The sequence below is a fragment of the Macrobrachium nipponense genome, chromosome 30 (assembly GCF_015104395.2).
Source record: "Macrobrachium nipponense isolate FS-2020 chromosome 30, ASM1510439v2, whole genome shotgun sequence".
NCBI classification, from domain to species: Eukaryota; Metazoa; Arthropoda; class Malacostraca; order Decapoda; family Palaemonidae; genus Macrobrachium; species Macrobrachium nipponense.
Genome location: NC_087218.1, coordinates 5,173,475 through 5,186,441, shown reverse-complemented (window position 1 = coordinate 5,186,441; position 12,967 = coordinate 5,173,475).

Genomic DNA, 12,967 nt, shown 5'->3' with positions numbered 1-12,967 from the left:
TTGGTCCAAACGCTGATATTTACTGATTAGCAAAAGCTGAATGGGAAAAAGGCATTTGATTAACGTAATGAACTTGTACTGCATGAATTCTCTATGTCCGTTAGTCACATAGCTTCATTGATTAAGTTGTGCATTTGTGATTGCAGATTTATTTTTAATGGAGAATATTACCAACAATATTTGGTATGGCCATGGGTAATCCTTTATCACCTCTCCTTTCAAACTTATACATGGATTGAAAGACAACACCTCCCGAATATCACACTTGTCCCTTAAAATGATAGATATGTAGATGACATCTTGGTAGTCTTACCTGTTGGTATCGATGTAAATGATTTATTGTCTAAATTGAATAATTTAGTGTCATCCATAAAATTCACTGTTGAAATTGAAAATAAACAATGTCTATACCCTTCCTAGATGTATTAATACATAGAGAATCTTTCCAATGTAAATTCAGTATTTATAGAAAACCACAAACAATCTAACATATGTACATTTTTATTCTGGCCACCATCTTAATATTTCAATTTTTTCTTCTATGTTCTTACGTGCTTTGCGTATCACGAGTCCACAATATCTTGACCAAGAAATAGAATACATAAAAAGAAAAAATAGGAAACGATCTCTGCTACCCAACCCATATAGCTGATTTATGTTATCAAGAAGCTCACAAAAAGTTTTTAGTGTTGTTAGTAATGAAAAAGAAACCCCTAAAATGTACTTAGCTTGCCTTACTTTTGTGGATCTGAAACATAAATCAATATTTAAATCGTTTAATGTTAATGTAGTGTTCTCTTACAACAATACCATTAAGATATTGATAATTAAGAATAATCCCGAAACAAATAACATCATTTACAAAATTCCTTGTCAGGATTGCCCATCTTTTTACGTCGGTCAGTCAAGTAAATATTTATGTGTACGTATTAAGCAGCATATATATTCAGTGAGAACAGCCCAGATATCTGAGCGAAAAAATCTCATTGTATAAATTGGGGCGATACCTCTGTAATTGCTAGGTCTAATGATTATGTTTCAAGAAATTTACTAGAGTCAGCAATTATACAAATCACAAAAAAACCTAAATCATTTGAACCCATATATTTGAAAAATGTTAAGAAGGACCTTAAAATAAATGAACTAATAATAATTAATTAGTCCCACATGCATATAGTTATTATCTCTCTCTCTCTCTCTCTCTCTCTCTCTCTCTCTCTCTCTCTCTCTTGCTCGCTATATTTATATCCTATTTTTCGTCTTAGTCACTCATTTTCTGGAACATTTTGTAAAATTTCAAAATGTATTGTTTTCTGGATGAATCATCTGTTGACCACGTGTGTGCTCCTCCAAGGTGTGGCTGCCAATAAAAATTGGTAATCTTGCCCTCAGGCGTTTTTCTCGTTTTCTGCTAAGGTGAAATTGGACCTTATGCTAACCTGTAATATCAGTTTGATATTAAGCCTACTTTTACTATGTTTTTGCTTTGTATGAACAGTTGTGTCTAAGTAAAGGGGTTCGAGTTAGACCGAAGGTTCTTGGTTCTTTCGCCATTTAATTTCCTCCATGACAAAACCTTTATATATATATATATATATATATATATATATATATATATATATATATATATATATATATTATATATATATATATATTATATATATATATATATATATATATATATATATATATACATACATACATATATATATATATATATATAATATATATATATATAATATATATATATATATATATATATATATATATATATATAATATATATATGCCCGAGTGTCAATGTACATATTTTCCTTGCAATTTGGAAAAATCCAAAGAAATCCCAGACAACTCCTTGGTACAATTAGTATTTTCTATGGAATTCACGATACAATTTTCTTCAACTTTATAACTAATCTACATGGATCACTTTGTTCTATGAAAATGGACAAAACAAACAAACGAACATTAATGCAATACGTGCAAGAATTTTCCAATTAGTATGCTGCTCTTGCATAACATTAAAAAATTTATGAGCGCATTTTTTATCACAAATTATGAACATAAACGTTTGCTTTTCTAACATAAAGTGAACATTTCACAGGCAAAATATCTTCTTGGAACGAAAGCTATTTTCCGAGTGAGAGGAATACTTATTGCAACGAGAAAAAAAAAAAAAAAAAAAGTTATCAACATATTCCCTCATTTTCACAACAGAAAATTTCATGTTTTTCATTTATGAATTTTCAGTATGAAGGCAGGATGGATAATATTTCTAGAGGCTTATAGAAGATGGAATATTTTCATTCTTCTTCTCTTTCAATATTTTAATATTATTATATCTACCTCAAGGGAAGCTTTGTTTTTATTAGTTTCGCTTTTCTCTTTGTCTTTATTCGTCAGTATTAACAAAATTGGGCGAAGCTAACTAAAGGGTTATTAGACTTATCTTTTTGTTGCTCAAATTGCTGTAAAGATTAGCTTTCCAGTAATTAAGATACACACGAATTAGAATGCAATATCTTTTTCCTACCACTAGAACAGATCTCAGAACAATATTCCAAAATACTTTGCCCATTAATGATTAACTTACCTGGAGAAAAAATGACGGGTTCTTACAATCACTAAACGAGAGGGAGCTGGAGTAGTACTGTGAATCCTTAGTACTACAATGCGTTCCCTGTGCAGTCTAGCACCAGGAGCTTCACTGATGCTCAGCAGGAAGATGGACATTGCGTGTACTGACTCTCTTTGGATATAACGAAGGTCTCAAGACGGTATCCTTCGATACCTTTGAGAGACGAAGCATCTCCTGGCAGCGAGAGGGAAAAGTTGGCCGACCGTAGATTACGGTCGCTTTGCGCATAGATTTGCATCATTTGGAGAAGACTTGTTGCAATTAAACCTGCAAAATAAAATAATGGTATTATTCTTGAATACCTTGACATATTCTAGAAAGATTTCCTAACTTCAAATGTACTACAAAATATATATTCATATATTTGCTGCTGCCTGAATTTATACTGTCTGCTGTCCACCACTTATAATGGTATAGGACGGCGACCAGTTGTATGTTAGATCTCATGACTGTGATACGCAAGAATTGTGGTTCCTTTTCATTTTCTCGTCTGAGTGACATCAAGTAGATTTTGTTTCATCTTCAGAGTAGGGGAGATGACTCAAACTTCCTGAGTCAACTTCAACAACTTTATTATAACCTTCATCGCAGGAGTATAGGAAGGGTTAGTCAGATGACTGCCTTCTTGGAAGATGAGGAGAGAACTGATCTTAAAAGAGTGTCACATCGATAGCTGACAATAGCTATCTCAGCATATACAAATAACAGATACATGGGCATATGACTCGGAAGTCACGTGTTTCCTCTACAGGTGATAGGTCACCAGCTTCTCATGGAAGGTGCTGTGACCTGTTTACAAGAGATGAATACTGTTGATACAGGCAAATGCAAACCAGGCTACTGCAAGCATCCCATGGCATGGTCTAGTTTGTCCTGTTGTGACATACGTATCACACTCCTACCTTACCAGTGACCCCTTAGGTCATGGGTTTATTTACAGATATGGAAAGTATCTGTATTTGATAATGTATTCATTACAAATTCACTTACATGACAATCTTTTGTTCCCGTGAGCTTCACTTGCATAAACTGTTCTAATTGTTTATGAATGTACTAGAAGCAAACCTGGTCCCAGTACTTAATTACAATGGTTTGGTTTCATTATGTCTTAAGGTTTTGTTCTACAAAGCTTTATTTAGATACATTTGAAATCTTTAACTCTTTCTCCTCTCTAAACTAAAATTGCTGTAAAGTGAGCCATCCCTTACTGTGTTACCTAACAGCAGTTTCTGAGAATGACAAATGACTATCTCCCAGACAGCAAACAAAAGCAAAATAACCTTCTCGTCGCTAGAGACTCATGATGATCATCGTGAGACAGAATAGAAATTCTTTGTTGTTTCTGAAGCTGATTATTATATGGAAAAAAAAATTATAAAATCAGAGCTATATATTTTGTAAAGTGATATGGAATATTTAGCTTGATTCATTAATATAAATTGCAATATAAACTTTACTATTGCCGCTCAAACACACAACAAAATGATTGGAACTCTTTACGTGCTTAAACTTCAACCCTTTTGAAGGTAAGCAACTAAAAAATAATTAAAGTAAATCTTCTTGATCCATACCAGATACATTATGATTCTACGATCACGGGCCATGTTTCTTTGATTGACTTTTCGGTATATACAGAACTTTTATGCTAAATCCAGCTAAAATTTTAACTGTTTTGCTAATTTTTGATAATATTCAAGTTTGTAAGTATTGATTTATTTTTATGTTTAACACATTAATGGTTGAAGAAAAGTAATTTAAAAAATCGAGGAGAAAATGAGTCAGTGACAAAAGCAAGGTGATGTCGCTCCATCAGGTAAGGATCCCAGGCCGTGTCTCCCCTGTGCCAGGTAAGCTCTGATTTCTGGCCACAGGCAAAGGACTTTGATGACCATTTTTTCCCCAAACACCAATGGGCTTCAAAAGGACATGGCAAAACAATCTTGGGGTATCATGGTAACATCTTTCAATTTAGTAATACCAAAAAAAAAAAAAAAAAAAAAAAAGAATACTAACGCAGTATTTCATTCCACCTGTCCACTCACTCACTCACTAATGCTGGGCTACATCAAGTAATGCACAAGAAAACCAAACATTTGGTTGGTTTAATTTATAATGTCATTTTAAACTGTTAACAATGTTCTATACAATTATATGTATATATAATATGCAATGTTTCTATAACAACATATATATATATATATATATATATATATATATATATATATATATATATATATATATATATATATATATATTATATATATATATAAGAGGTATACAGGAGCGCAGACATAAAAGGTTCAGAAGGTCCATTGATACTTCACATGAAGGCCAATTTTATTATAAGACGTTTCGCACATCAACTTTGTGCATCTTCAGTCTGTTAAAAGAGAAATGCATATATAAAAAACTAAAAATAAGGATTCACAAGAGTATTCATGTTAAAATGCAATAAAAATATAAACAGTTAAAAAACAAAAGAAGAACCACTGGGTACCAACCAACTAGAGTGGAAGAAAAGCAAGGAATGATTTTTGAGAGAGCCAGGTCCAAGATGTTAGACACCTGTTAGACCCATTATGGCTGCATACAATAGTCCTTCTTTTTCTATCTCCAAATTCTTAGTATCACTATTAACTGAATATTCCATTAACGAAAACACTTTGAAAAATGGATATCAATTTCAGGAACAGATTATCCATCAGGACGGATACTACCAAATGGCCAGTTTTGACGTGGAATCGTTGTTTACGAATGTACCATTGAACAAAACCATAGATATTATTTTAAATAATAAGATTTTTATTAGCGATGACACTGTATTTCATGGTTTTAGTAAACCCCTTTTTAAACAATTTCTTGAACTTGCTGTGCAAGATTCCATGTTTATTTTTAATCAACGACTCTATTCGCAGGTCGAATGGATTGTTGCTATGGGGGTCGCCACTTGGGCCAATATTTGCCAACTTTTTTTTATGTCATATTTGAAAACAGAATTTTTAGATAATTGTCCTATTCTTGTAAACCAATGTATTTACAGAAGATATGTTGACGACACATTTGCACTTTTCAGATATCAATGGCAAATAGCAAAATTTTTGGAACATATTAACGTACAACATCCTAACATAAAATTCACAATGGAGATAGAAAAGGAAAACAAATTACCATTTCTGGACATCCTTGTCACTAGAGTCAATTCAGAATTCACGACTGCAGTATATCGGAAAAAGACGTTCACGGGATTGGGGAGCTAATACTTCTATAGTTCTTGTCAGAAAACCTTCAAACTTAATACCATATACACACTGGTCTATAGAGCTTTGAAAATACTCGTCCAACTGGCAAATTTTTCATAACGAAATGGAATTTTGAATAACCTTTTTTCAAAAAAAAAAAAAACTCTTATCCCAAAGACATTGTACATAATATAATTAATAAATTAGTAGGTAACTATATCCAACCACCTCCTCCGCTAATGGATGTCCCAAAGAAACTAATGTATGCATCGATTCCATATATAACTAACTCGAAGTTTTTCTCTCAGACTCACACAAATAATAGAACAAGAAAATGCCTTGTCTCAAAATTAAAACTTATTTCAAATAATCCTTGCAAAATTGGCTCACTTTTTAATTTCAAAGATCGTCTGCAGGACTTTATGAGATCCAACGTTGTATATAAATTCAAATGCGCAGGATGCCCTGCAACTTACGTGGGATTTACTCGAAGATTACTGCAGATGAGATATTGCAGCCATATGGGTTTCAGTTATAGAACAGGCCAAAGAATTAGTAATCCTGAATTTTCTAATATCAAGAATCATGCCGCTAAATGCAAAATAAATGTATCGAAACAGGACTTCTCGATAATAGGTTCACTAAAGACCCGGACCACCTGACTACCTTGGAATCATTAATTAAAAGACTGGTTTCCCCCATTGAATAACAACACCTCGCTTCACCTCTACATCTGGCATAGTCAACGTCTTGGACCTGGCTCTCTCAAAAATCATTCCTTGCTTTCCTTCCACTCTAGTTGGTTGGTACCTCAGTGGTTCTTCTCTTCTCTTTTTTAACTGTTTATATTTTTATTGCATTTTAACATGAATACTCTTGTGAGTCCTTATTTTTAGTTTTGTTTTTTTAATATATAGATATAATATGCATTTCTCTTTTTAACAGACTGAAGATGCACAAACTTGATGTGCGAAACGTTTTATATAAATATTGGCCTTCAGTGAAGTATCAGTGGACCTCCTGAACCTTTTTTTATATATATATATATATATAATATATATATATATATATATATATATATATATAGATATATAATATATATATATATATATATATATTATATATTATGATATGTATATATATATAGTATATATATATATATCATATATTATATATATATATATATATGTATATATCTATATATATGATATCTATATATATATATATATATATAATATATATATATATATATATATATGTGTATATATATTATATATATATATATATATATTATATATGTGTGTGCTATATATATATATATATATATATATCTATATATATATTATATATATATATATATATATATATATATATTAAGTGTACATAGTTAACAGTTTGAAGTGACATTATATATCAAACCAAATTGTGGTTTTCTTGTGCATTACTTGATATAGCCCAGCATCAGTGAGTGAGTGAGTGAGTGGACAAGTGGAATGAAATACTGCGTATTATTCTTTTTTTTTTTTTTGGTATTACTAAATTGAAGGATGTTACCATCATACCCCAAGATTGTTTTGCCCATGTCCTTTTGAAGCCCATTGGTGTTTGGGGAAATGGTCACCAAAGTCCTTTGCCTGTGGCCAGAAATCAGAGCTTACCTGGCACAGGGGACACGGCCTGGGATCCTTACCTGATGGAGTGACATCACCTTTGCTTTTGTCACGGACTAATTTTCTCCTCGATTTTTCAAATTCCTTTTCTTCAACCAAATATGTGTTGAATATAAAAATTAAAACAATACTTAAAACTTCTTGAATATATTTTCAAAAATTAGCAAAACATTTAAAATTTCAGGGATTTAGCATAATATTTCTGTATATACCGAAAAGTCAATCAAATAAACATGGCTCGTGGTCGTAGAATTAATAATGTATCTGGTATGGATCAAGAAGATTTACTTTAATTATTTTTTAGTTGCTTACCTTCAAAGGGTTGAAGTTTAAGCACGTAAAGAGTTCCAATCATTTTGTGTGTGTTTGAGCGGCAATAGTAAAGTTTATATTGCAATTTATATTATTGAATCAAGCTAAAATATTCCATATCACTTTACAAAATATATCGCTCTGATTTTATATTTTTTTTTTTTTCCATATAATAATCAGCTTCAGAAAACAACAAAGAATTTCTATTCTGTCCTCACGATGATCATCTATGAGTCTCTAGCGACGAGAAGGTTATTTGCTTTTGTTTGCTGTCTGGGAGATAGTCATTTGTCATTTCTCAGAAACTGCTGTTAGGTAACACAGTAAGGGATGGCTCACTTTACAGCAATTTTAGTTTAGAGGAGGAAAGAGTTAAAGATTTCAAATTGTATCTAATAAAGCTTTGTAGAACAAAACCTTAACATAATGAAACCAAACCATTGTAATTAAGGAATGGGACTAGATTTCCTTCTTGTACATTCATAAACAATTAGAAAAAGTTTATGCAAGTGGAGCTCACGGGAACAAAAGATTGTCATGAAAGTGAATTCGGCAGCAGCAGAAATATATGAATATATATTTTGTAGTACATTTGAAACTGGGGAAATCTTTTTAGAACTTTGTAGAATATGTCAAGATATTCAAGATAATACCATTATTTCATTTTGCAGTTTAATTGCAACAAGTCTTCTTCAAATGATGCAATCTATGCTCAAAGCGCATATGATCTGCGCTGGTCAGCTAACTGTAATAAGGAAATTGGGAATATTATTTTTACTTTTTTTAAATTAATTAATTTTTTACAAATGAAGGGTTTAATGGGAGTCAGTAGGACTAGAATGAATGGTTACCAGTTATGTAAACGAAGTTATCAGTACTTTTGAGGTTACACGAATATGAGAAAGCGAAGAGATCCATGAATTGAAAATGGAATTATGGGTGTTCAGGAAGAGGTACGTGAAACCAGAGGTCGCTCCCTTTAAATGGAATACAAATTTTTTTCTTTCTTGGAAGAAACATTTTTTTATGTTAACTTTCAAAATAATTCTTTAGAAGTGAGACAGAGTGGGACGTGTTACTTTATCAAGTTCGAAATCTTTTCCTGTGTAGTTGATGCTTGAAGTGCTGAACATTTAATTTAATAATTAGAAGAAGCAGCCATTGGAGTTATTTTGCTCATGACATAATTCATAAATCATTGACACCAGTATCGATTTTGATGCAGTAAACCTTATGAATGGAAATATTTATTATCATACAGCTGTTTTAGAAATAGAGTTGATATTCACCAATCCTTTAAAGTTCACTCTGAACTGTGAGATAGTAGAGAGTATGGAAGAAATTTTTCAACTGTATTTTTAATACTCATTCGTAATAATAAATATTTCCATTCATAAGGTTGACTACAGTAAAATCGATGCTGGTGTCAATGACTTATGAATTATATCATGTTCAGCTTAACTTCACTTCAAACATCAACCCCATTCCAAAGCATTTCAACCTTGCTACAGTAAACAAAATATTGAAAATATATGAAATCTGCACGAAACAAGGAATTTTGTTGCAGATTGAGTTTTACTTGTTAAAATTTATTCGAATTTTCATATTAACAAATGTTTTTTAAGCTGATCAATATATTATGGAAATAAAAAATGAAATTAAATGTAGCATGACTGAATAATATAAATTGTCATATAAAACTTCTTACTATTATGACTCAAACAGAAGAAACTGCCATACGCTTTGCACGCTCTTCGACTTTAACCCTTTTAAAGGTAACTGCATTTCAAGTTCACTGAATGGCAGATAGAATCTAATATGTTAACGGAATGAAACCCGGTTTTCTGACCAAATATCACCCGAACCTCAACGATAATGAGAAATGGCAGCAGCCAAATTTGAAGTCAATTAAGTGCAAGAGGTGACAAAAAGGGTGCATCCCATTAGAGGGGTAGTGCCGTCAGCGAACCTGACGGGGTGTACTGCAAGCATTACTAAAGGTTCTTTGCAGCGTCCCTTTGGCCCCTAGCTGTATCCCCTTTCATTCCTTTTACAGTACCTCCATTCATGTTATCTTTCTTCCATCTTGCTATCCACCACCCTCTCCTAACAATTATTCTTGCTATACCTTTCAAATCTACATATTCTTATCTTCCTTTCCAGCACTGAATGACCTTTGGCCTGAACTCTATATTCCATTCCATTCCAACAGAGTTCGTGGAATAGAAAGTTGAAGAATGTAAACTCAAGTTGAAGGGGAGAAGGTGAGTGAGAATGTCTCTGTACTAAATCTAATATGAACATTTTTCATAAGAGATAAATGAGAAGAAACACTGAGCATCCAGTAATAGAAGTAAGATTTCTGATTTTTGTTGCAGTCTGACGAGCGCATGTTCTGCAATAGCCAACGAATATATCAATCTGTTTTTCATTTCAGTTATATATAAAACGAGCTTGATCAATTTCTCGAAGTCATAGGCAGATGATTCCTTCAATGATCGCTTGTGGTCGCACTTGTCTTCTTTATGTTTCTTGTGGTATATAGACTCGTACCCTAGTAATTGCGCCAGACTCGGTTTTTATGCCATTCCCCTAGGTCAGGTTAGGTTAGGTTAGGGTAATATTATGTTAGCTTTTAAAGAAGTGCCAAATAATGTTAAACCTATATTTGGGTGTGGGAAACATAATGAGATTTTCAAGAAGACCCTATTGTTACTTTTTAAAGATTTGGCATCCCGCTTTGTTCTGGGAAATCTGGTACTAGATTACAGTTCGGGAATATACTGACGAGTCGACGTTATGGCGCCTTCCTGAGGACTCTATTATAATTATTATTATTATACTATTATTATTATTATTATTATTATTATTATTATTATTATTATTATTATTATTATTATTATTATTATTATTATTATCATCGAATATTCCCATTATAGTGACAACGACTAAGTTAACGTCGTAAATTAATACTTAAATCAATTATGTACAAAACTGATTATAACAAAAATTTAGTTTTAAAGGCTATGTGTATCTATTTTATTGTTATCATTGCTCGAAAACCACAGTGATTTAAATGGGCTTTTATAGTATTAGAAATGAAATTGCCGGCTGCTTTTCGGGTAGGTCTAACTCTGCCATAAAATATAGTTTCATTCTGCAGTGCGTAGGAATTATAGCTGGAATCGTAAAAGTATTTTGCCTGCCATAACCGTCCTTTTTTATGTAATATTCTACGATTTGTTTTCTCATGATTTCAGCACAAAATGAGTAAAGATTATATAAATTTGTGTGCGTGTGTATTTTCATGTTTATATGAATGAGTTGTACATTGTTACTAGTACTGAGACTGTATTCGTACAAAAGTTTATCTCTGTTTTACCAGACCACTGAGCTGATGAACAGCTCTCCTAGCGCTGGCCCGAAGGATTATATTTTTACGCGTCTATGAACTAATTGGTTACTTAGCAACGGACCAAGAGCTTATTGTGGAATCCGATCCTCATCGAGAAATGAATTTCTCATCAGAAATAAATTCCTCTGATTCCTTTTTGGCAGAGCAGGAATCAAACCCCGACCCATCCAATAAGGAACTGGGTATCCGTACAAAGTCCGTCAGGAAATGTAACAATATTTACAAAATATTACAAAAGAGGGAAGAGATACATATACCATGCAAGATCATTTGGTTGTTTCTTTTTTTTGTGTCATTTTCGACATTGCAGCAGAGGTAAGGGAGCTAAAATCGTAATTTAAGATGTGAAAGCATCGCATTCTAAACATTCTTCCTCTCTATACAGAGGCGTACACTGTCCATTAGGATATTGCTCTCTGTGCCTTACACATAATAAATGCAGTTCAAAACAGTCGGTGCCATTATTTTACCTATCTGATTTTTTTTTTTAAATTAATTTATTTATTTTTTTACTTTTTTTTGCAATTTCGTTTACATTTCTCCACATTCTTGAGATTTACATTTATTCTTGAAAATACCTTCATATGAACGATGTGAACGGTATTGTAAGATTTATGATGCTACGATTTTAAAACTGAAGTGGACATTGCATTTATGCCTTAAATAATATGCTAAAAATATAAGATATATTAACACACAAGTGATGTATGTATTGCTATCAAGATAATAACTAACTAGAACAAAGTCACATGAAAAATGTTACAATTTGGCTACGAAAAGAGTTGCGTTAATTTTTCAAAATTTGTGTTTTCACAGTAATCCCCATCGGGCTTGTACTAAACACGCCGCAAAGGTGGACACATACAGGGTTAAAACCTTTGTGGGGCATAGGGGGCTGGAGGGGCTAACTAGCTAGGAAATATTAATATGACTTTTCCTGTGGCTTTTTTCAGAGACTATTTTTACCCGGATTCTCAAAAATAATGGATAAACAAATTTCAAATTGGTATGCCTACCAGTGATGTCATTTCTGTTTTCTCCTGAAGGGTAAGAGGCTATACAGCCTACCAGCATGAGATAATTATAAAATAAAATCGTAGAGCAAACCAGTCGCCTATGTAACATTCACAGTTTCTGGAGTTTTCATAGCCATGATGGACTGTGGCCACCAGCACTGAGAGCTGAATGTCAGCTCAGTGGTCTGGTTAAGCTATTTTAATATCAATGAAAATATCATATAATAATAATAATAATAATAATAATAATAATAATAATAATAATAATAATAATAATAATAATAAGTAATAATAATAATAACTAATAATAATAATAATAATAATAATAGTAATAATATTAATAGTAATAATAATAATAATAATAAGGAAGGAGGCCTTCTCTGAGGGCAGTAGCATTGAATACAATAGCTGTTTCAACGGCATTTAATTTATATAGAATCTTCTCAATTCTTCTTATGATCTTCTTCTCGTCAGCATGTAGCTGGTGTATTAAGTTTCCTAAGGACATGTAAAGATTTTTCATTTGTCTTAGGATCCCTGCCCTCCCCAATACTACCGCTACATAGACGACACCTTCATAAGAGTTGACAGAGAAGAGGACCTTGAAACTTTAAGAAAGACTTTCGAAGAATGCTCCGTCCTCCACTTCACGTGTGAACGCAGCGTAGACGGTGCCCT